The 23958-nt window shown below is 42.4% G+C and overlaps 1 protein-coding gene across 1 annotated transcript in view; it reads left to right on the top strand.

The window, feature by feature from the left end:
• Positions 1 to 5444, top strand: part of LOC144284473 (uncharacterized) — a 187032-nt gene extending 181588 nt beyond the window's left edge. The window contains exon 6 of the transcript XR_013352880.1: positions 5321 to 5444. The gene's annotated coding sequence lies outside the window, so the exon portion shown is untranslated. The remainder of the gene's footprint in view (positions 1 to 5320) is intronic.
• The last annotated feature ends 18514 nt before the right edge of the window (positions 5445 to 23958 follow it).

Raw genomic sequence — 23958 nt, 5'->3', positions numbered from 1 at the left:
ACCTTGGGTGTAAAGATTGCTTAAAAATAAAATCTTTTGGGGGCACCTGGGTGGCTCAGTTGGTTAAGCATCTGCCTTCAGCTCAGGTCATGATCACAGGGTCCTGGGATTGAGCCCTGAGCTGAACAGGGAGCCTGCTTCTCCCTTTCCCTCTGCCCCTTCCCCCTCACCCCTGCTTGTGCTCTCTCTCCCTTAAATAAATAGATAAATCTTTAAAAAAAAATCTTTTTGAAAAAATAAAATAGGGCAGCCCTGGTGGCTCAGCGGGTTTAGCGCCACCTTCAGTCCAGGGTGTGATCCTGGGGATCGGGATCGAGTCCCATAGAGGGCTCCCTGCATGGAGCCTGCTTCTCCCTCTGCCTGTGTCTCTGCATCTCTCTCTCTCTCTCTCTGTGTCTCTATGAATAAATAAATAAAATGTTTAAAAAAAAAAGAAAAAAGAAAATAAAAATAAATAAATGAAATGGCTGGGCAGATGGGTTGGTGTCCATATAATGGGGTATATGACCGTAACTTTCATGGAAAGCAATCTTTCAGTTATGATTGGCAAACTTCTATTCATGTTTCAGGACCCAAATCAAGGGTTCTGTGAAGTCTTCTCAAGTTCTCTCAGGCATAACAGGGACTTTGTCCTCTGTTTCCACTATGTACTGTTGGTAGTAGTTTTCATCATTGCATTGATCATGTTGCACCACCTCATTAGTTTCTGTCCTGGTCCCCCAGTAGACCGTGCAGCATAGAGACTAGAGACAGTAATATATTCTCATTCTGTAGTCCTTTCTCTTCCAAAGTAGCTCAGTTACTAAAATATAGTAGGCACTTAGATCCACTTTTTACCCCTGAGTCACAGACCAGCTATATACCTCTGTAGATCTGGTTTGCCTAGTTCCACCTTCATACGTGCATGTAGCTGATTCTTGATTTGCTAAATTTGTAAGGGTTTGTTGAGCATGTCCTATGGGCTTACTTTCTGCCCTAGGATATCTAAGGGTTATAAAAGAATGATGTAATCTTGCTGCTGTGTAGCCCTTAGACTTTAAAGAGTTCAATAGACTAAAATATTGCAAAGAGAACAATAGAAGGATGTATAATTATAGAAAAGTGATTCTAAGTGGCCCAGTGCATGATAAAGGTAGCTCCTGGTATGGAAGTGAAGAAGAGAAGAGTTGGCATTATTAGGACGGACTTGGCCAAGGCACAGAAGATGGAGAGAGTTGACCAGATGGAAGAAATGAGGGAGTGTGCTTCAGATTTGCAGAACAACTGCCCAGGTGGGGCTGAGCTCCAAAGAGAGCAGACGGTAAGGAGACCAGCCTGGAATTTCCCATTAGATTTTGGAGCTGTTGGGGTGAGCATGTTCCTGACTCACCAAGAAGCTGGGCACTGAAGCCAGAAGCTGGGAATGAACCAAGTCAAGCTGAGATGAGGGATGGACCATCAGCGTGCAAGCTGAGGATGGTCTCAGAAGCAGGATCTGGATACACAGAGGGGATGGATTCAGGACCATGCGCATTGAGAGGATCTGGCCTCACAGGTATCAGAGGCCCAGGAAGCCATGGAATTCCGTGGATTGATGTGTCCCTGCTACACTGACCTTCCTTCCTGCTCCTTTCTCTGAGAAAGAGTTCTGTTCACTAAAATGCTTAAAGGCCCCACGCCACTCCTGACAACTAGGAAGGGGCAGTAGGAGAGGAAAGGAGAAATAATTCTGAACGGAGGGAATCAGGGCAGCAGTATGGCCCTCGGAGAAGACTTTGATGAGAACTGTTAGCATTAGCACTGTGCATTTCGGCAAGTTGCCTGACCTCCCTGAAACTTAATCTCATTTGTAAGACCCGGATGCCCATCTGTATCTTACAGTTGTTCTTAGGACATAAAGCATAGCAGGCACTTTTGGCTGCAAGAAATCACGACTCCCTGGGATCACCTCAAGTGTGTGGAGGGTGGTGGGCAGACACAGCTGGGACTCTCAGAGCACCTGGAAGTGAGCCTGGGACCAAGAGCAGCTCTGGAGGAAGGGGCACCTCTGTCCATTCAAGAGAGGTTCAGCGGCCCGCCTCTCTGCTGTTTATTCACCACATCTGTCTTGAACACCAACTGTGTGCCAGTGTGGGTGCTGGGGATGCAGCCTTTCCACACCTCGCTTGGTCTCTGCCCTTGAACGTACCCAGTTCTCTATCTGTGGATAAACCAGTATTCTTTATATGCAAATGACTGAAACCCAACTCAAAGTAGCTGAAGGAAAGGGAGGCTTTAGTGGGTCATAGTGTAAACAAATCCCAGAGAGGCAGGGGTGCGAAGGGAGGAGAGGGGGAGGTAAGGGAAGAATGAGCTGGTCTCAGGGTCACCTGATCAAGTTCACCAGAGAGTAGGCTGAGATTTAAAAATAGCTGCAAATATCCTCCAAAGAGATAGTGCTTTAGGCCGGAGTAGTGGGAGGGACACTCACAGGGATCAAGATACCTTTTTCTTTCTATCTTTCTTTTTTTTTAAAGATTTATTTATTTATTTGAGAGAGAGAGAGTTGGGGCAGAGGGAGAGGGAGAGAATCCCAAGCAGGCTCCATGCCCAGTGCAGAGCCCACTCAACACGGAACTTGATCTCAGAACCCTGAGATCATGACCTGAGCTGAAAACAAGAGTTGGATGCTTAACCGACTGAGCCACCCAGACACCCCTCATCTTTTTAACATCCCTTTTCTTTTCCAGTTTAATTGAGGTATGTTTGATTAAAAATTGTACATATTTAGGTCGTATAACATGATTTTTTAAGCGTGTACAACGTGATGCTCTAATATACCGTACGTATGCATTATGAAAGGATTATCACAATCACGGAACACATCCATCATTCACATAGTTACCGTTTTTGTGTGAGTGATGAGAACACTGAAGATTTACTTTCTTGGCAGATTTCAAGTGTTTAGTACAGTATTATTAACTATAATCACCATGCTGTACAGTAGATTCTCAGACTTACTCATCTTACAACTGAAGGTTCATTAACCTAACCAACATCTCCCCATTTCCTCCACCCCTAGCCCCTGGCAACTCTATTCTGTCCTCTGGTTCTTTAAGTTTGACTTTGCCAGATTCCACATATAAGTGAGAGCATATAGCATTTGTCCTTCTGTGATTGGCTTGTTTCACTTGGCATAATGTTCTCCTGGTTCATCCATGTTGTTGCAAATGATAAGATTTCCTTCTTTTCATAGCCGAATAATATTCCATTGTGTATATGCCACATTTTCTTTATCCATTTATCCTTTGAAGAGGATTCCTTTCTCTACTCCCAGATCTGCCACTGATTAATTACGTGATAGCGTTTATAACATTGTTAGGGCTTCATCTGTTAAATGGGCATAACGATCACCTCGCTTTCTAGCATACAAATGTCATTTAAGTGCTGGGTGATATTATTCTAAAAATATCTGCCTCAGCATACTAAATACCTCTGTACAAAGACTCACATGGGAAGAAAAACACTGATCAATATTGACACCTGATAATTTAACCTATTTGAATTCAGGATCATAGCTGGGACCACTGACTTCACTGACCCCTGGCCCTCAATGCAGGTTCCTGAGCCAGTGCTCAGGCAGCAAGTCATTAAAGAGTTTAAGCAATTCCCTCCCTTCCTGTGGGGTTTAGGGATTCTGCACCCCCAGATGACCCTGGGTTCCCATCTTGGTCCCACCTGTGCTTGGTAGCCAACCCCATGGGATGGAGGAAGAGGGTGTCCAGAGCCTCAGAAGAAGCCCAGAGATCCATCACCATAGGACAGGGCTTCTGAGTGGTTCTTGCTAATACAACTGCTCAGGAACCATAATTCTGGACAGGGGTCTAAGATCCACGCTCAGGATCATCAGATGGCCAGATTTCTGGGCTGTTTCCTCCTCTCCAGGTGGGAACCTGCTACCACCTAGAACCTAAATGAGGGCTGGGAGCTGACCCTCTGTTAGTGGCCCAAAACATCCTCCCTCTCCTATTTCACATGGTGGGCTGAGCCTAGACCCTCTTCTCCTCATCTGCTATTTTGCCAGAAAAAAAGTCCTGCCTAGGGGCAGCCCCGGTGGCTCAGCGGTTTAGCGCCACCTGCAGCCCAGGGTGTGATCCTGGAGACCCAGGATGGAGTCCCATGTCAGGCTCCCTGCATGGAGCCTGCTTCTCCCTCTGACTGTGTCTCTGTCTCTCTCACGAATAAATAAATAAAATCTTAAAAAAAAAAAAAGTCCTGCATTGGCCTTGGGTTTTAACAAGTTGCTTTACATATTTGTTTTTTTGTCTATACTTATATTCAGATGTGATTTCTCCCATCATACCTCTCCAAAGTGCCAGACCCACTAGTATTTTAATAGTGTTCTCTAATTTAGAATCCCTGCTCTCATTTTAAATTTACTGAGGATCCACATAACAATAAAAACAATAAAGCAGACCATATCCGTAGGGTACCTGGCTGGCCCAGTCGGTAGAACATAGGAGTGTTGGAGCAGTGTGAAGAAGAGGTGAGAGCAACCTCCAGACCGGCCAAAGCCTGCACATTGCTGTGTCCCCGCATCCAGTACCTACATCCCACTGCCAATGCCACCAGGCTCAAAAGAAAGGCTGAAGGGGAGGCTAAAAGAGATAAAGCCAAGGTGAAGAAAGAGCCACAGAGAAGATCCGCAAAGTTATCTGCTAAACCTGCTCCTCCATAGCCAGAGCCCACACCTAAAAAAAGACCGCTGCAAAGAAGGGAGAGAAGGTACTCGAAGGAAAATCAGGAAAAGTTGATGCTGACAAGGATGGAAAAACTGCAGAAAATGGAGATGCCCAAACACACCAGGCACAGAAAGGTGAAGCCGCTGGACATGCCACATGAAGCGTGCATCTTTGTGGTGACTGTACAGTTTAAAATACTGCTTTTGGGGATCCCTGGGTGGCGCAGTGGTTTGGTTCCTGCCTTTGGCCCAGGGCGTGATCCTGGAGACCCGGGATCGAATCCCACGTCGGGCTCCCAGTGCATGGAGCCTGCTTCTCCCTCTGCCTATATCTCTGCCTCTCTCTCTCTCTCTCTCTCTCTGTGTGACTATCATAAATAAATTTAAAAAAAAAATAAAAAATAAAATAAAATACTGCTTTTTATCAAGTTCGATTATACATGAAAAAGGAACATATGAGTCTTGATCTTCTTGTTGTAAGTTCAAGCCCTGCATTAGGTGTAGAGATTACTTAAAAATAAACTCTTAAAAAAAAAAAAAAAGACCGCTTCCCGTGTGCCCAGCACCGACCTAAGTGCTTGACACCCTTCCTTGAGGCCCATGATCTCTTCCTCTTGACAGGTGAGGACACTGAGATGCAAGAGGTTAATCCAGGATGGGCAGCTGGTGCATGACAGAACTGGGATTCTGACTACAGTGGCCTGATCCCAATGCCTGTGTTCATGACTCTGATGTGACAGATGAGTGGCCCACAGAGGTAAGCAGATGTGTGGAGCGAGCAGAATCACAGCCGAGTTCCCACTGTGTCATGTATTTTTGAAGGTTTTATTAAATTTCCCAGTTACATGTGAGTTTTTTCCTCTAGAAACCAAAGGGCCATTCTATTCCATCTTCCCCTTTGCCATCCATACTTGACAAAGTTCTGCTAGGAACCATGGGAAATATAAAGCATAAGTAGACACAGCTCTTGCCTTCAAAGGGTTTTAATACAGAAGATGGGTGGGGGATGAAGTCAGTGCTGAATGAGGCTTTAAGCACGTTTCTTGGCTGTTTCCTCTTGTTGCCAGAAGTAGCCCAGCTCAGGTTATTCTGCTCAATAGCTCAAATTGTGGAAAGGCCTCGAATTCAACAGCTGATGGCTAGGTTTTAGGAGTACACGGTCTTTGTGTGTTTTAAGGGGCAAGGATAAGACTTGAGAGTAGGGTGATGCTGTTCCTCTCAATCACCGTGAAACATTGCAATCTGCCCCTGCCCAGGGATAAGTTCTCCTTAAAAATCCTCCACGGAGGAGACTAAATTTTAGCTCTGGTCACCAGAGAAGCCATTCCACATCCCAGTCCCTCTGACCTGCCTCAGAGCTGTTGTTAGGCCCAGTGTAGTAAACCTCTATTGAGGACCCACTGTGAACTAGAGAGGCAGGGGCAGATTGCAATGTGAGGGAAGGCAGGGGGTGCAGTGAGGGTGGTGTTGAAGGTCCAAAGGGCATGGTGTCTGACTTGGAAGGATTTGTCACTGAAATGGGACAGTTTGTGTATTTTTTAAAGATTTTATTTACCAAAAAAAAAAAAAAAAGATTTTATTTACTCATTCATGAGAGACACACAGAGAGAGGCAGAGACATAGGCAGAGGGAGAAGCAGGCTCCTTCCGGGGAGCTTGATGCAGGACTCGATCCCAGGACCCTGGAATCATGACCTGAGCCAAAGGCAGACACTCAACCTCTGAGCCACCCAGGTGCCCCAGAAGGACAGATTTGTCAGTAAAAGCTGCTCAGTGCAGTGGCAGAGGTCCAGAGAAGACCCTGTGAGAGCTCAGAGAGGGGGTTTAAACCGGTTTTGGAGTGTGGTATTAGTAATGTGTGTATATGTATGTGCATGTACAGGTCTCTCTCTGTTTCTGTGTTATGCATCTATGCGTGTCTGTGCATGTCTGAGTGTGTCTGTGTGTGTATCTTCCTTGAAGACAAGATACCTGACCTAAATCTTGGAAGGAGATTCCAAACCAAGAGAAGTCATGAGCAAGTGCACAGAGGTAACAGGTGACATGCAAAGACCCATAAACTGGGCTGTGAGGTGGGGAGGTCAGGAGACAAGGCCTGTCAAGCTTAAGCTTAATGGACCTACACAACTTAAGATACCTATGAGGGGTTAAGTTATGCTGTTAGGGAGCCAGGGGTCCTAACTCTGAGAGGTTTTACATCACCATTATTTTTTATGATTTTATTTTTAAGTAATCTCCACACCCAGTGTGGGCTTGAACTCACAACCCCAAGATAAGAGTCCCATGCTCTAAGGACAGAGCCAGCCAGGCACCCCACAATATTTCTTTTTCCTTCTAATGGAAACATGTTTTCCTCGGCCCTCTCCCATGACCCATCTCCTGCCGGCTCGGTTGTCCAGGTGAAGACCCTGTATCCACTCAGTGGGGGGTTCCTGTTATCTCAGGAACAGACTTCCACTATGACAGTTTCTTTATAAAAGCTTATTTTTTGCTTCTAGAAGTCATTTCAATAAATAGCTGTCAGATTAGACTCTCATTTAAACAGTATCTGTGGTGGGGAGAGGAGTAATTAAAATGTAATGAGATGGTTAGCAAATGGATCTGGGACTTTTTAGCTTTCTTATTCTAGGGAAATCAGAACCAAAAGGCATTTTTAAGCGCCTGATCTGCCAAAGCATCACACTAGGGAGAGGGGCCGGTATGTGGATGAGCAAGAGAACAGCCTGTCCTGTCCTCCATGACATAGGTCCACGCTCCCAGAGGAGCAGAGGGGAGAGCAGCTGACTGTGTCCAAGGAAGTGGAGGGTGCTTGTGTCTGAACTGAATTTCTAATTAATTGGATGTTTGACAGGCAAAGACAAGGGCATTTGGAGCTGAAGAGACAGCGGAGGAGACAGTGTGACCAGTGTGGCCTGGGAGGAAATGGTTCTGGGGCCGAGGAGAAGTCAGGGCTGGCTGAAGGCCTGTGTCCTTGCGGAGCAGTAAGGGGAGGCAGCTGGTAAGGTGGCCCCAGGGCTGACCCCAAAGGCCGTGGGGCACCAGGCTCTGGAGCTGGGCTGTACCTACAAGCAACCAGAAGTCATCGAATGTGTGCAGGCCTGATGCATTTCATGTTTTAGGAAGGCAACTGGATGAACGAGAGAGAGGAAATGGTGAGAATCAATCTGGAAGCTGTTAGAGGAATAGATGATGAAGCCTGCTTTAGGCAGAGGGATGCACGGAAAGGGACACGTCAAGAGATATTTAGGATGCAGACCTGCGCTGAGCTGGGTCCTGACGGTATGGGAAGGAGTAAAGTATGGTTAGAAAGCTTGCTGGTTTGGGAAAATAGGTGCCTACCACACACGGTGCCAGGATACCTGAGAAGAGCGAATGCTTTTATAAACTGCCTTCTGGTATCATCTCAAGCGAATCTAAGAATGGAATCACCTAAATATATGGCAGAAGGCAAAAGGAAGAGCTAAAGGAGGGCATGCTGAGAGGTTTGTTCTTTGGGCCCAGATGGAATCTGCCAGTTTTTCTAAGGTCTGCAATTGTACTGTTGGTGCCAACCACTGTCTGCTGTATAAAGTGGGACTCACTCCAGACTCCCACATGAGACATTTCTGGGAGACCGTTGGATGAGAGCACATGACGAATGCAATGCTGGAAGGACATCGACGGGGAGCTCTCTAGAAAGTCACTGGAGCTCAGATATGAGGAGACACACGGGCTGGAAATCCAGGCTGCAAAATAATTAGCACACCAGAGCCAGCTGGAGCTAGCAGAGGGGAGGGGGGCACAGGTGAAACCACCCAAGGAGGGCCCAGGACAGGAACCCAAGGAGCTTCAGCATTCAGGGAGCAGCTGAGGAGGGGTGGTGGTAGAAATGAGACGTGAAGAGGACAAGGAGAGAGTGGCGGCTAGGAATCTGCCATAAGAAGGACCAGGCTGGTCAAGGGCAAGGAAAACCTGTGAGGGGACAACTTCACAGTGGGAGTAAGGGGATTGGGCAGCAGGTGCTGTGTGGGCCTAAGTGATGCTGGGCATATTGCAAGTCAGGCCATTCCCTCTGGACTGTTGTGCCTGCCCATGTGCTAACTTCTCTCAATCCAGACCCGGCGCTTGGCCCACCACTCATGCCTTGACCTTTTGGGGCTCAGGCCGCTGGGATCAGTGGTAAAGTCTCATGACTTCCCTTCACTCATCTGTGGGATAAGAGCTTTTGGGCCACTGGGCCAACGCCACTCTTTCTTGTTTTGCACTGAGAAAAACCATCAGTGTAGATACCGTGCAAAGATATTTTTGGAGCATGGCTTTGATCATGCGGTAGCAACATTCCAGAAGAAAAAAGCTTCTTAAGAATCTGCTGCATGTTGGCTGAGAGATTGGGTGTCGTGCTGATTGATGAAGGTCCCAATGCTCAGCAGTTCGGGGGAGAAAGCAGGCCTTCGCTATCAGAGGAACCGCATTGCATGTTCTCATCGTGGCAAGCCAGCTGCTATCTTCATGGTTAAGCAGCTCTAATGGCTACCATGTGTCAGCTGGAAATTGTACTTAACCAAAGGGATAAACAGCACTGCATCACAGAGCCACGAAGCTTCTGTGCCTATCTGCACATCATGAGCGAATCACGTCTGTTAGAATCCCATACTTTGTGTCAACAGACTTTTTAATACATGTATGACGTTTTATAGTCAGCTCTGAAGATTTTTAATGTGGGAATGTGATGCAATAGGATTGGAGAACTTAACGATGATGTAAAGGTTCTACAAGTCAAACCGTTCTACTTTTCATAATCATGCTGCAACAAGACATATATTAGTATTAATATGTGCATATATTAGCAAGTTATTTCTTTGGTTAAACAAAGATCCCAATGGACAGGAGGTTGATTTTAGAAGTTTTTAACAACGAATGAAGCAAGATAGGGTAATTATTAGACTGAGATAAATCCAAGAAAATTCTATTCCTTTTGATAGATTGGGACCAAATGCAGGTTTTTCAAGAAAAGGTAAAAAGGCATTTAACCCACAGTTTTTCCTTTTAGAAAATTAGTATTTTTTTTTATTTGATTAATGATGGGAATTGGTCATGTCCATATTCTGGCCTTTCCTCTTGTCAATTCAGAAAATAGAATATATTCCATCTGCTGTTGCTCCCCTCACCCCACATCTTAATCTCATTAAGGCAGAGTTGCGGGATCCCTGGGTGGCTCGGTGGTTTAGTGCCTGCCTTCAGCCTTCAGCCCGGGACGTGATCCTGGGGTCCTGGGATGGAGTCCCACGTCGGGCTCCCTGCATGGAGCCTGCTTCTCCCTCTGCCTGTGTCTCTGCCCACTCCCCCCTCTCTGTGTCTCTCAAGAATAAATAACTCTTTAAGAAAAAAAGGCAGAGTTGCTAAATACTAATAGTTTATGATAGTTTTCAATGAGAATTGGATAATTATAGATGTTGAGGAACATCCAACACTCATGATCAAAGAAGGAGGCTATGTACATGAGGAAATCCATGAGGTCTCATTTTGACAATTTTATTTTGACAACTTATTCCCCTTGTTAAGTTTTTTTTTTTTTTTCCTGGCCTGAACTTGAACCATTAAGGTCATTTTTGTTCTGGATGGGTTTGGTTCTCATTCATTTATTTACTAGTGCCTAAGATCTGCAATTGTGCTACTGGTACCCACCATCATCTGCCTTAGACGTGGGACTCACTCCAGACCCCCCGACCTGTGCCATTTCTGGGAGACTTTCAGGGACTGCACTGGGCCATGGGCTATACAAGTGGGTTCTTGAGGGCAGGGATCTCAGATCCCCAAGAGGGATAATAGGAGAATCCTGTCTGGCTAGATTCTCCAATCTCTCTGACCAGCACTAGAAATATGTTTTAAGAGTCTTCTAGTTGAAATCGTCTATTACATGCGACGTGAACAATGTCATTTACTCTTTTTATTTGTCATGGCTCCCAAGAATCATGATGTTTTTCAGACCAAAATATTGGGGACCTTATTGCCTCAAACTTTCCAGTGAGAGATGAAGGAACTAAACATATGGCAAAAGAACATTGCTAGTTTAATCATTCCTTTTTATTTCCTAAAAGACAAGACTCAAATGATTCTGAGTTAGAGTAAGCGCCCACACAGTCCAGTAGAGCTTGGTGCTGGAATGTTCTAGAAGATTCTGATCCTGTGGTGTCTCATTACGAAAGCCTGAAAAATCAACGTAGCTTCAAATTCATGCGGTGAAATAACATGGGCATGTGAGGAATGTAATACTATAAAATATAACATTAACCATGTATCAGCCCTATCAGTCTATCAGAAATACACAACAAAGCAAGTGGTCCTGAGAATCTGAAGAAGGCCACTCAAAGTGGCTAAATGGCTTTGTTATTAAAAGAGCCCTGATATGGTAAGGCTCTGAGGTAAAACCCCTAAATCCTGACTTGGGTGTTCTTGTGTTTTAATGTTTGTTCTGCTGAGGTACTATTTTTCACCCAGCGTGGGTAAGAGTGAGTGGGAAGGATGGACCTTAAAGCAATGGAAGGATTTTTACTTCTTATTTTCTACCTATACTGCCTAGAAAATGTTTCCGTTGTTATGTCAAGTAGTACAAAATAAAACCAAGCAGTCTTGTGTATTTACACTGGGGCCTTAGTTATGCAAAAATGTGGTAGGTGAAGCATTAGTAAAAAATGTAGTAAAATGGTACCAGTTATGTTGGGGTTGTAAATGTGTCCTTTTGCTTTTCTTTTTTCTAAATATCAGTACTAAATAAAACATGTACTAAATATTTATAATGAAATTGAAATCTGGAAAAAAATCCTATTCTTATTTCACAATTAGTACCACACATTCTTGTCTGAAAAATTCCATCAAATGTAATTAATAGTCTTCTACCTTGGGGTAATGTCATCTGGGAAGCTTTTCAAGTTTTGAAAAGGAATGACTGGGTGGCTCAGTGTGAGTATCTGCCTTTGGCTTGGGTGGTGATACTAGGGTCCTGGGATCGAGTCCTGCGTCAATCCTTCCTGCAGGGAGGAATCTCCCTCTGCCTATGTCTCTGTCTCTCTCTGTCTCTCATGAATAAATAAATAAAATCTTTAAAAAATAATATTAGTTTTCAGGGACTGTGAAGTCTGCGTGGGGAGCTGATGCACAGCCAAGGTTGAGGACCATGACAAATAGGACTCTAGATTAGATCACTGAAGCTGAAGGGAGTGTCTGCAGCCACTCACTATTATGAATAGTGGGTAACAGAGTGTGAGCCTCCTGGGTGGATCCCTTTGAACAAGATTCCCTACTGAGGTTTCCATGTCACTATTAGCTTAATGGGACCTGGAAAATAGTCAAAGTTAATTCTTTTTTAAATTATTTATTTGAGAGAGAGACAGGAGGAGGAGGAGATAGCATGAGCAGGGGGGGAGAGGGAGAAGCAGGCTTCCCGCTGAGCCGGGAGCCCAACATTGGCTTGACCCCAGGACCCAGGGATCATGACCTGAGCGGAAGGCAGATGCTTAGCTGACTGAGCCACCCAGGTGACCCTCAAAGTTAATTCTTAACGCAATTTTCATTTAAATTCATTTTTTTAAAAAAGCACAGATCTCCTAGCACTCAGAACTGGGAGAGGATTTGTGAAACAAACTATATATAGGACACTACAGGTTGGAATTCACCTCCTCAGATGATTGGTATTAACCAATAGGTCAATCATGACAACTTTTTTTCCTTTTTAAACATTTATTTGAGAGAGCACAAGCAGGGGGAGCAACAAAAGGAGGGAGAAGCAGGCTTCCCGCTGAGCAGGAAGCTTGATGTGGGGCTGGATCCCAGGATCCCCGGACCATGACCGTAGCCCAAGGCTTAACCAACTGGCCACCCAGGTGCCCCAACCATGGCACGTTTTAAGCTAAAAATTCAGGAAGACATCTGTCTTTTTAGCTAAATGTGTGTGTGTTGGGGGGGGGGGGTAGATGGTAGTGTGGCAGCTGTAGTGATGGTGACTGGAATCTGAAACTGTAATATGGGAAGTGACACAAACTCCTCAAGGCTTGGACTGCAATAAAAATAAGAGATGTAAACCAACATAATGGAGATTCTGATCTAAAGGCAAGATCATTGTGTATGTAAAGTCTTCTCAATTATCTTCATAGGAAAAGAGAATATTTTCAGATTCTAGAGACTATTATAAATGAAAATTTCTTGAAATCCAGGCAGGCATACAGACATTTTCAATTGAGTGGAACAGGAGACACTGATGGGGTGTCTCTCAGCCTCTGCTCCCCTTTCCAGGAGTTGCCCATGGTCAGACCCAGCGGCTGCCATCACACTTGCCTTCTTGGCTCTCGATGATAATGGGACTTGGCATCAGATCAAGCAAAGTCTACATCCTGGGAGTTCTGAACTGGGACTGTGAGATGCTAGGTTGTTATTTCTGCAGGTCATGTAAACCAGGGAGTGAAGGCAACCACAGTGGGTCACGATGCACATGTAAGCAGTGACTGGTTTGCTGAGACCAATGGAGCGGACGATGGAAGAGGGAACTCAAGGGAGGGAAGCTGACTGCTGGCTTCTTGGTCCTGTCCTCTGTGGGTCTCAGCTCTGCTTGATGAACTTGGATTCCATTAGCCATCTCGAGAGCCTTCCATAAATGCCTTTTTGCTTAAACTAGTTTGAAGTGATGGTTTTGCCTTGTGACCCAAAATGCCTTGACTAGAAAAAATGGTAACCAAAATAAAATGTGTAACCTAACCAGTAATTAACACTGAGAAAGGAATGTAAATGGAAGCAACATTAAGAATGTATTAGTCATTTCTCTCTGCTGAAAATTTTAGTACAGTCATTCTTACCTTTTTGGGGGTGGTAGCAGTTAGAATTCCTTAAGAAGCTGATGATGGAAGCTATAGAGCTTCTCTTTAGTGAATCCCTCCCCCCTGTTTTTGCATATAATCCATGTATCACATGATAAGTACCTAGGTAACTGATGTTTTGATTTGAACTGTAATAAATGTACACAGATGTCAGTCATTCTCATTCTATCATTTAGGTTATAATCTTCTTTCTAAAGGAGGAAACCAGTTTTCTCTATAAATTTTAGTTCCTTTACCTTGATGGCTCAATCAGAATTATTCAATTAAGTTATTATCATCTGTTAAATTATGGGATCTATATGGTATCAAAATACCTTTTTATAATATTAAAATACTTTTTGAATGCAAATCATGGTCTGTGCCCCAAACATGAATGTCTTATTAAGGTGGATTAAGGGTACTTCACATTGAAATTGAATGCCCTCTTCTGTAGGCTAGGCTTTTCTTCCCTCTATCGAACTTGAACTTATTGAAGGGCCCCAGCAGCTACAAGTCAGTCTGTATCTGAATCCAGTCTCTACTACTTGTCAGATAAGCGTGGGCAAGTTCTCTAATCCTTTGAGACTACATTTTCTCATTGGCAAATGAGGTCAACAGTGGTACCTAATCATTAGGTTTTTGTGAGGTTTTAGTAAGATAATCCATTTAAAGCACTTGGCAAAATGCCTAGCACAAGACAATAAATATTACTTTATTATCTAGATGAATAGACATAGAAATTCAGTCACAATATACTGTGAACTTGCTTCTCTTGAAAAGCCTTTTCTCCTGACTTGTCCTGCAGACTTATACTGATAGAGAAAGGGCTAGGACTGAGTCAGGGTCAGGTCCATTCAGAGCTTTCCTCCTCTGTGAAACTCCCTCCCTCTTCTAGACAGAACGAGGGACCTCTTCAGGCTTCCCTGGGTATTCCTCCACATTGAGTTGGAATCAACTGTGTAGATGGGCTCCATCTCCAGACTCTGAGACAGGAACTGTTTGATTCTCCTCCTCTGTATCCCATAAGACAATTTGTTGAATAAATACAGGCATAAAGAAGCACAGAGCCAGTAGCACTTCCTGCCCTTTCCCTCTCATTAATCAGATCCTGAGGGAGAGCATGGAAGAGGTTACAGAAGTGAAGAGGTTGGTATGAGAATAAGAAGGATCCCTACAAACTTAGGGAAAGACTGATTGTTCAGTAGCCATGGTAACAAGGAGCCACCCGAACTGGTTTTAAGTCTTTTCAATCTATCCGTGACAACTAGCTGAAGTGAACATGCTTTTGCAAACCAACCGGTGTTGGCTCTTGCATACGAAGATCAGTCAATAAATTAGAATGGATCTGTGCCAGTAAAAAGCATCCAAGCACCAGCCAATTGATAGGTCTCGCATGAGCAACCACACTTCCACAGATGTCAACCCACTCTCACTAAGTTAACCAATCCATGAATTCCACACTTCTCAAAAACCCTACATGAGATTAGCCGTCTGCTCTGTTCTTGGAGACTATGCCTGACAAGCACGGTTTTCCCTTACTAGAGCCAATAATAAATTCAGTTTTGCACTTTTACTTCAGAATATTGGGAAATTGTCTCATCATTTTCCCAATCCTGATATAGAAAATTTTTGTATTTAGATAAATTTCATGTAACATAATTCACCATCTTAAACATTTTAGTGTACAATTTAGTGATTTTTAGTATATTCATAATGCTATGCAATCGTCATCCCTATTCAATTACTGAATATACCCTTTTATCCTCAAAGGAAACCCTGTACTTCCCATTGACCTTCTCTTCATCACTTGCCAACCACTAGTCTACTTTTTGTCTCTGTATGCTTGTCTATTCTTGACACATCAGATGAATGAAATCATATATCATGTGGCCTTTTGGGTCTGGCTTCTTTAACTTCAGCATGTTTCATGATTCATCCATGTTGGAGGATGGATCCATGCTTCATTCCTTTTTATGGCCAAATAATATTCTACTGTATGGACATAATACATATTTTTAGCCATTCTTCTGTAAATAGATACTTGGGTTGTTTCTACCTTTTGGCTATTGTGAATAATGCTGCTATGAACACTGGTGTACTTTGGTGTACAACTATCTGTTTGTGAATACCTGTTTTCAATTGGTTGATAATTTTTTTTTTTTTTTTTAGGACTCTGACTATATCACCTTAGGGTGCCCTGCCTGGCTAGGTCAGAGAAACATGTGATTCCTGATTTCAGGATTGTGAGTTTGAGCCCCACACTGGGTGTGGAGATTACTTTAAAATAAAATCTGAAAAATAAATAAATGAACCACCCTACTGTCTTCTAGCTTCCATGATTTATTTCTAAAAAATTTTTTATTAATTAAAAAAATTTCAGTTTTCTATTTAGCTTTCTAACTGTGCTTGTGCCTTCAACACTTTCGCAGTGATTTTCTGCTCCTCAATTGGGAAAGCACACTTGATCCTGTCACAAACACAACACACATGGAACCACTGTAGGCCCTGCTGACATGTTTTCTTTCTTATAGACAACTTCTTAAGAACTATAGGTCTCATAGCATGAACTCCTCAAATCACCATGTGTGGATTCTGTGCTTTCCCGACCTTCTCAGTATAAAGTTAAATGATCCTACTACCAGGGGTTTCAGACAGTGTAGTTTTGTTAGAAGCTGTATCATATATAGGACAGTCTATGACAGTGTGTCAAATGCTGGGCTATTCTGAATGTCTATGGATGTCATCCCCATAAAAGGAAAAAGCTGTATGATTCCTGATAAGAAATCAGCCATTAACTTCATTGAGGATCCATCTTATGTGATGAGGTGCTTGTCAGAACAGGCAAATCCAGACACAGAGAGTAGATTAGTGGTTGCCAGGGTTAGGAAGAAGAAGGAATGAAAAATAACTGCACACAGGTATGGGGTTTTGTTTTTGTTTTTTTTTTTTTTGAGTGATGAAAACATTAGAAAAGAAATTAGTAATGATGATTGCATAGATCTGTGAATGTATTAAAATCCCCCCAATTAAAAAAAATCCCCCAAATTGTACATTTTTAAAAGGATAAATTATGTCTTGAGCTGCTATAGAAAATCTAAATTGGATATCTCAAAGGCATCTCAAAATCATTGTGTCCAACAACATATTTTTGTTCTTTAATATCAAACCTTGTCTTCTTTCTGTGCTCTCTAGAGCTCAGTGATTGGACCACCATGCATCTACTTCCACAACAGAAACCCTAGGTCATGCTTGCCACCTTGCTACTCCCTTCCCTCAATATTTAGTCCATCCCTGAATCCTATCAATTTCACCTCCTAAACGTCTCTTTAATTTTTCCATTTGTCCCTATCTTGAAGATTCCATCCCAAAGCCACCATCTCTCATTAACAATGCTTCTTATCTGGCCTCCTTATGTATGCACTACTGCCCCTCTTCAATTTGCCATCCCTGCAGCAGCTGGCAGGGCTGGAATGCTCAAAAGATAGACCAGGTGCATACTAATTACATCAGCAAAGCAGACCACTTAACAAATCGAGGCAAAATTTCTTGGAAAATTTTGATATTTTTTAGAATATAAAATTTCTGTAAGTAACAGAACACCCAGCTCACACTTGCTGAGATAGTGGGAATGTATTTTCTCACCTAACAAGTCCAGAGTTAGGTAGGCTCTAAGTTAAGCTCAGCCATGTCTTGAAGCACCTACACTTTTTTCCATACTGCCATTCTACTGTCTCCCCGATGGTGGTAAGATGGCTGCGAAGCAGCAAATTGGCAGCATGTTCCTCTGTTCGCATCCAGTGACAGAAGAAAAAAATCCCTCAAGGATAGGTTCTTCCTTTAGCTTGTATCAGGCAAATTTAAGTTATAGGCACACATGTGGACCAGGAAAAGGCCAAATACTCATTGGTATGGACTGATTATGGTCTACTTGTGGATTGGATGGGCAGTGGAATAAAATTTGATAATCTGCAGAGGAGGAAGACAGGGACGGATGCTTGCCCTTGATGCAATAATATGGCCCTTCTTTTAGGCAAGACTTGAAATATAGGGAAGGGGCCCTAATATACTGCAGAAAGAGGAAGCTAACTTTAGCTAAATCTCATTTACAGCATGAGTTTTCCCCCTTTGTATTTCAATATTCTAAACTCAAATGCATTTTCTGTCATCTGGCACAAACAAAATTCAGTAATTTATCTGTAATTCAGTAAAGACCTTTCCAATTTTTCTTATTGCACTATGATAAAGTTAAAATTTAAAGATTATCATATGGATTCAAAGGTGGATCATTCTTTTTCCAGTTATAAAATATATTGAGCACAATGACAGAGATTCACTAACCACGGGGTAAATACAAGTCAAACACTTCCCTTTTGGGCTCTATGCATTTAAGCAATATATATCACACATTTACAATTGTGCCAGGCAGCTTTAAGTAAAAAGAAAACATACTTTAGGAACAGTTATAGGATAAGCCAAAAGACCTAGAAACCACTCTTTTAGCTAATAGACCTAGATACATAATAGGTAATCAAATTATAAAAATCTGCTGTATTAAGAATCAAGTGCATTTAACTCAGAAATCAGGGGTTCTATGTGTAATCTTTATAAAAATGAGGTGTTATTCATTTGACAGTATACATAAGTCACTAGCAAGCATTGAGATGCGTTATTCCCCTACCTATGTGTGGTTGGCAGCTCCTGGAAATCTATAGTAGAAGCTCTCTTCCCTAAGTAGCCAGGATCTGTAGCTGGTCAGTTAAAAACAAAAGTCAGTTAAAGTGGAGAATCACAAAATTACAATAAATATCTTTAAAATGTTGTTTTAAATTAAAAACATACAAGTCTATTCATTCATCACTCCTTTGATAACAGGCCTTTTCTTGTGGCATCTAGGTGGCTCAGAGGTTGAGCGTCTGCCTTTGGCTCAGGTCGTGATCCCAGGATTCTGGGATCGAGTCCTACATCAGGCTCCTTGCAGGGAGGCTGCTTCTCCCTCTGCCTATATCTCTGCCTCTCTTTGTGTCTCTCATGAATAAATAAATAAAATCTTTAAAAAATAAAATAAATAAATAAAAGGCTTTTCCTTGGAGTGGAGTCTACAGAAGGGGGCTGTACATAAGACATGCATTAATGCAAGCAAGTAGCACTACCAATTTTAGTTTCAAGTGAAGACTCAAGGCACCTGTGGAAAAAAACTGAGGGCTGGATTAGAATTCCGCTGGATTTGGACAACCTTTCTTTCCCCCTAAACTTACATGTTTTTCCCATACCTAATTCCATAGCATTTTTTCTTAAGACCCGATAAAGACCTATCTTTAGAGATAGGTGCTGATATCAGATAGCTCTTTATCAGGTCTTCCCAAGAATTTGGCTTATTTTCACAGAGATCACAACTCTCTTCATGCTCCTATTTGTTTGCTTTGGGTAATATTGAATTAACTTATGTAATTACTCAGTATAACTTGCATAAACAAGTTTGGGAACAAATGACTGACTTTTGGAATGCATACAACTCACGAAGAAGTGATTAGCCCATCAGGGGTTAGCCTACTTACTAGTTTTAAAAATTGCATGATGGGTCTTCAGCATTAGGAAAGTTTTTCACACAGAACAGGCACTGGTTCAAAGGTCTAAACCAAAGGAAAGCTGAGTTGGTTTTAGAAAGAGAAAAATCTAAATTCAGAAACAGCATTGAAATTTATATGAACTTATGAAACTCCTTTGAGAAGAATGCTAAGGAGTAAGATTTGAGCAGACCTTTCTTTACAAAGCTTCCAGTAGGGCCAGCAATGCTTCTCTGTGGAAGGGCATGATGCCTGAGCCTCCCGTTGGATGTGTTTACTATCACTGGGTCTACTCTTGATGAATGCTCTAAAATATTAGAATATGTCTCTCTTTGAAGAAGGCAGGAAAGGAGCTCTTCCCAGTTCATGTTTAAGGAAATCTTAAAGTCTAGCTTTTGGCTTTCAGCTTGGAGGAGGCCAAGGTGTAACCGGCTTCAGTTATCTAGAAATCTGGCCAGGTTCACCCAACACCAGGCACCCACTTCCAACCATGCCACCTACATTCGGCCCCAACAAGATCAAAGTTGTATACCTGAGGTGCACCAGTGGGGAAGTTGATGCCACATCTGCCCTGGGGTGAAGATCAGCTCCCTGGGTCTTTCTCCAAAAAAAGGTTGGTGATGACATTACCAAGGCAACAGGTGATTAGTAAGGGTCTGAGGATTATAGTGAAACTAACATTCAGAACAGACAGGCCCAGATTGAAGTGGTACCATCTGCCTCTGCCCTGATTATCAAAGCCCTCAAAGGACCACCAAGAGATAGAAACTGAAGCAGAAAAACATTATGGACAGAGAAAATGTCACTTTTGATGGGATTGTCAATACTGCCCGACAGATGCAACATCAATCTTGAGCCAGAGAACTCTCCTCTCTGGAACCATTAAAGAGATCCATCCTGGGGACTGGCCAGTCTATGGGCTGCAATGTTGATGACCGCCACCCTAATGATATCACAGATGACAACAATAGTGGTGCAGTGGAATCCCCAGCTAGTTAAGAACTACAAAGGAAAATATTTCAATAATCATTGACAACCAAAAAAAAAAAAAAACAAAAACAAAAACAAAAAAAACAACCCAGCATTGAAGTCTAAAGTACCCTTAATATGGGTCACATTACTAAGGATAATAAAATTCTCCAAGGGAACCAATTTGCTAATCACTAGGGGAATATCTATCCCGTTTCCTGGTGCCCTCTTGTGATAAAACAGCAGGTCTACAGTGGGGTTCATAAAGCTTTGAGATTCAAGTATCTGAAAGAGATACTCGTTTACCTTCATTACCTTCATACCTACCTTCATTCAGTTGGACTGCACACTAGGAATTAGCTACCAAAATGATAAAAGTGGTGGTGTTTGAAGGTGGGCCATAAGATTAGAAGTATTTCCTCCCCACCCCCTAAATTACCTAAAATGAAATTACACTAATTTTATAAGTAAAACAACAAAAAACACCACAGTTGACCACCACAGTTAGTTTAATAAGCAGAACCACCTTAAAGCTTTGGACAAAATGACCAATAGCCTTAACATGAAGGCTTTTAGTACTTGTACTTTTTGTTTTTTGATTTTAAATTTATTTTTTTAAAGATTTTATTTATTTACTCATGAGAGACAGAGAGAGGAAAGATATGGGCAGAGGAAGAAGCAGGCTCTCCGCTGAGCAGGGAGACAGATGTGGGACTCAATCCCAGAACCCTGGGATCGCGACCTGGGCCAAAGGCTTTATATATATATAAAATTTTTTTTTTTTTAAGTAATCTCTCCAACCGGGGACACCTGGATGGCTCAGCAGTTGAGAGCCTGCCTTCGGCTCAGAGTGTGATCCTGGAGTCCCAGGATGGAGTCCCACATCAGGCTCCCTGCAGGGAGCCTGCTTCTCCCTCTGCCTGTCTCTGCCTGTGTCTCTCATGAATAAATAAAATCTTTAAATAAAAAAAAATCTCTACACGTAATGTGGGGCTCAAACTCACAACTCAGAGATCAAGAGTCGTACACTCTACCAACTGAACCAGCCAGGCATCCCTCTCTTCTAGTAATTCTTACTGAATTCAGGGGAAGACCAATAAGTCTTTTTAAGTTTTCCTATTGTTTTGTCTCACACTGTTTAAGAACTCAAAAATAACAAAAACTAAGCAAGGCAAATCCTCAGCTGTTTTCCTAGTTAGCATTTAGGAAGCCCACTGTATTATGCAATTTCTAAAAGGCAGTACTGAATTGGGTTACGATCATGAACTCTGGAATCAAATGCCATTTACTAGCCGGTGACAGTGACCTTGCAACAGTTACTTAGCCTGTCTGTGCCTCAATTTCTACATCTGTAAGAGAGTGATATTACCTATCTGTTAAGATAATTAAATGACTTCATGTGTAGTTATATGTAAACTGCTTTTAACAGTGCCTGGCCTGTAGTAAGTTCTATACACATTTAATAAACAAATGCAAATTTTAAAAATGTTGATGAGTTTACGAAGTATATATTAGAATATTTTTTGTGGAGGCACCTAGCTGGCTCAGTTGTTAGAGCAGGTAGGTGACTCTTGATCTCAGGGTCAAGAGTTTGAGTCCCACATTGGGTGTAGAGATCACTTAAAAAGTTTTTGTATTATTTTCAACACTTTTTAAAAAAAGATTTTATTCATTTATTCATGAGAGACAGAGAGAGAGAGAGAGAGGAAGCAGAGACACAGGCAGAGGGAGAAGCAGGCTCCATGCAGGGAGCCCGATATGGGACTTGATCCTGGGTCTTCAAGATCACGGCCTGGGCCGAAGGCACGCACTAAACTGCTGAGCCACCCAGGGATCCCCTCAACACTCTTATTCAACATTCTTACTCTTCTAGATTTTTATTAATAATTTCCACTAAACCTAGAAAAGTTAAATTTATGCTTAATGAAAAATAAGTATATTTAGGAACAAGTAATCTAAATTTCCAAGATGAAGACCCCTGATGTCACGTGCCATGCCCATTAATAGAAGTTCTTCCTGAACCCATCTTCCCCAATGTGGAGACCCTTAAGAGATGCTGACCATGCACTAGTAAGGAACCCAGTCATAAATGGATGTGTCTGTGTGGTTTTAGAACATAAACATGAATTCTTAGATGCTCCCCCTTCAAAAGGTAGAGCATAATCCCCTCTTCCCTGAATGTGAGATAAATGTAGTAACTTGCTTCCAAGAAATAAAATGACCTAGGTAGCTCAGTAAGTTAAGTGTCTGCCTTCAGCTCAGGTCATGATCTTGGAGTCTTGGGATTAAGACTGTGTAGAGATTTCTACTCAATGGGGAATCTGCTTCTCCCTCTGCCCCGCCCCCTGGCTTGTGTGCACTCTCTCTCAAATAAATAGATAAATTCTTAAAAAAAAAAAAAAAAGAAAGGAAAAAAAGAAAAGAAAAGAAAAGAAAAGAAAAGAAAAGAAAAGAAAAGAAAAGAAGTGGAAGTGGAAATGATGATGTGTGACTTCAGAGACAAGGTCATTCCTCACTTGGATCCGAAGGAAGCTGAGAGAAGCCAGCTGCCATATCATGAGGATACCAACAGCCCAGTGGAGAGGCTCACACTGTACAGGACTGAGGCCTCTTGCCAACAACCCTATGAGGCAACCATCTTGCAAGTGGACCAACCAGCCCCAGTCAAGTCTTCAGATGACTGCAGGTCTGATTGCTTGAGAAACATCATGAGGTACACTGAGCCAGAATCACCCATTAAGCCACTCCTAGAGCTGGCCTGCAGAAACCATGTAAGATAATATATGTTCACTGTACTAAGCTACTATATTTTGAGGTAATTCTCTTCACAGCACAGACAACTATTAGTGTGTGTTCATGGGTAAATGAGAGCAGTGTAAAGTACCCTTTCTAGATCAGATACTACCCAACTGGTGAAAATCTATCGTTTTGACCCAAGAGCTATCGCCACCTGGCAGTCAGATGTGATAAAATGGTTTCTTTCTTCTCCCTGCCCAGTGGCTGCTTTTATGTCACAAGCATGACAGAGTTAGCATAACTGCTCAGAATGCCTGAGATGAAGTTCGAGTGCAGTCTCAGTGAGATAGAGACTATTAGTAAAAGGTGATAGCCTGGCTATGGAGAAGCCCCAAAGAGTGAAGTTTGCACAATACACTGTGTGGGCTTTTGTTCTTTGTCCTAAAGGGTCAGAAACTGTATTTTATAAGAATGTTAGAACTAAAAAAAAAAGAAGAATATTAGAACTCATAAACTAAACTGACAGACTTGGGGGCTGAACTATACAAAGTAAATCCATAGGAGACTAATGTCTAAATCAGAAAGCTTCTCTGAATTTGCTATGTATAGAATGGAATTCTGGTCTTTAATCCAGAGTTCCTCCTTTTCCTGAATGATAGCTTGGAGGTCATATTAGCAAATCAGAAGGTGGTTCAGTTAAGCTTGCAATGAGAGCGCAAAGTGGCAAGTCCCAAGCCACAGCAAGTCTTAATAAACTGATACTACCTGAAGAAGAGAATACTGCTAGTCACTAAACTACTCACATGCCATGGATTCAGTACCTCTCTTCCATGGATAACAGTGTAGGTGCACTATTATATATTGTTTCTCCAAACTCTTGGCAAACTGTTTCTGTTCACAATTTCTTTCCTCAAATGAGTTAGTACCACTTAAAAACCACAGTGTACCTAGGAAACATTGGGGCTCACCTCACCACATGCTGACTTAATTAGTTTAAAATCTCTGGAGGTATCTTATTACCATGTCCTTGGAGGTGCCTCACTGTTGTCTTCACACATTACTTGTATAGTTTGGAACACAGGACATTAATCAGCATATCAGAGCTTGTCCAGAGATAATATTTTGGAATTGGCAAAGCCTCTGCAAGGCAGTTTTGTAATTTCTGA

The sequence above is a fragment of the Canis aureus genome, chromosome 15, assembly GCF_053574225.1.
Source record: "Canis aureus isolate CA01 chromosome 15, VMU_Caureus_v.1.0, whole genome shotgun sequence".
NCBI lineage: Eukaryota > Metazoa > Chordata > Mammalia > Carnivora > Canidae > Canis > Canis aureus.
The sequence above is the reverse complement of the archived record's forward strand: the minus strand, read 5'-3'. Positions and strand labels throughout refer to the sequence as shown.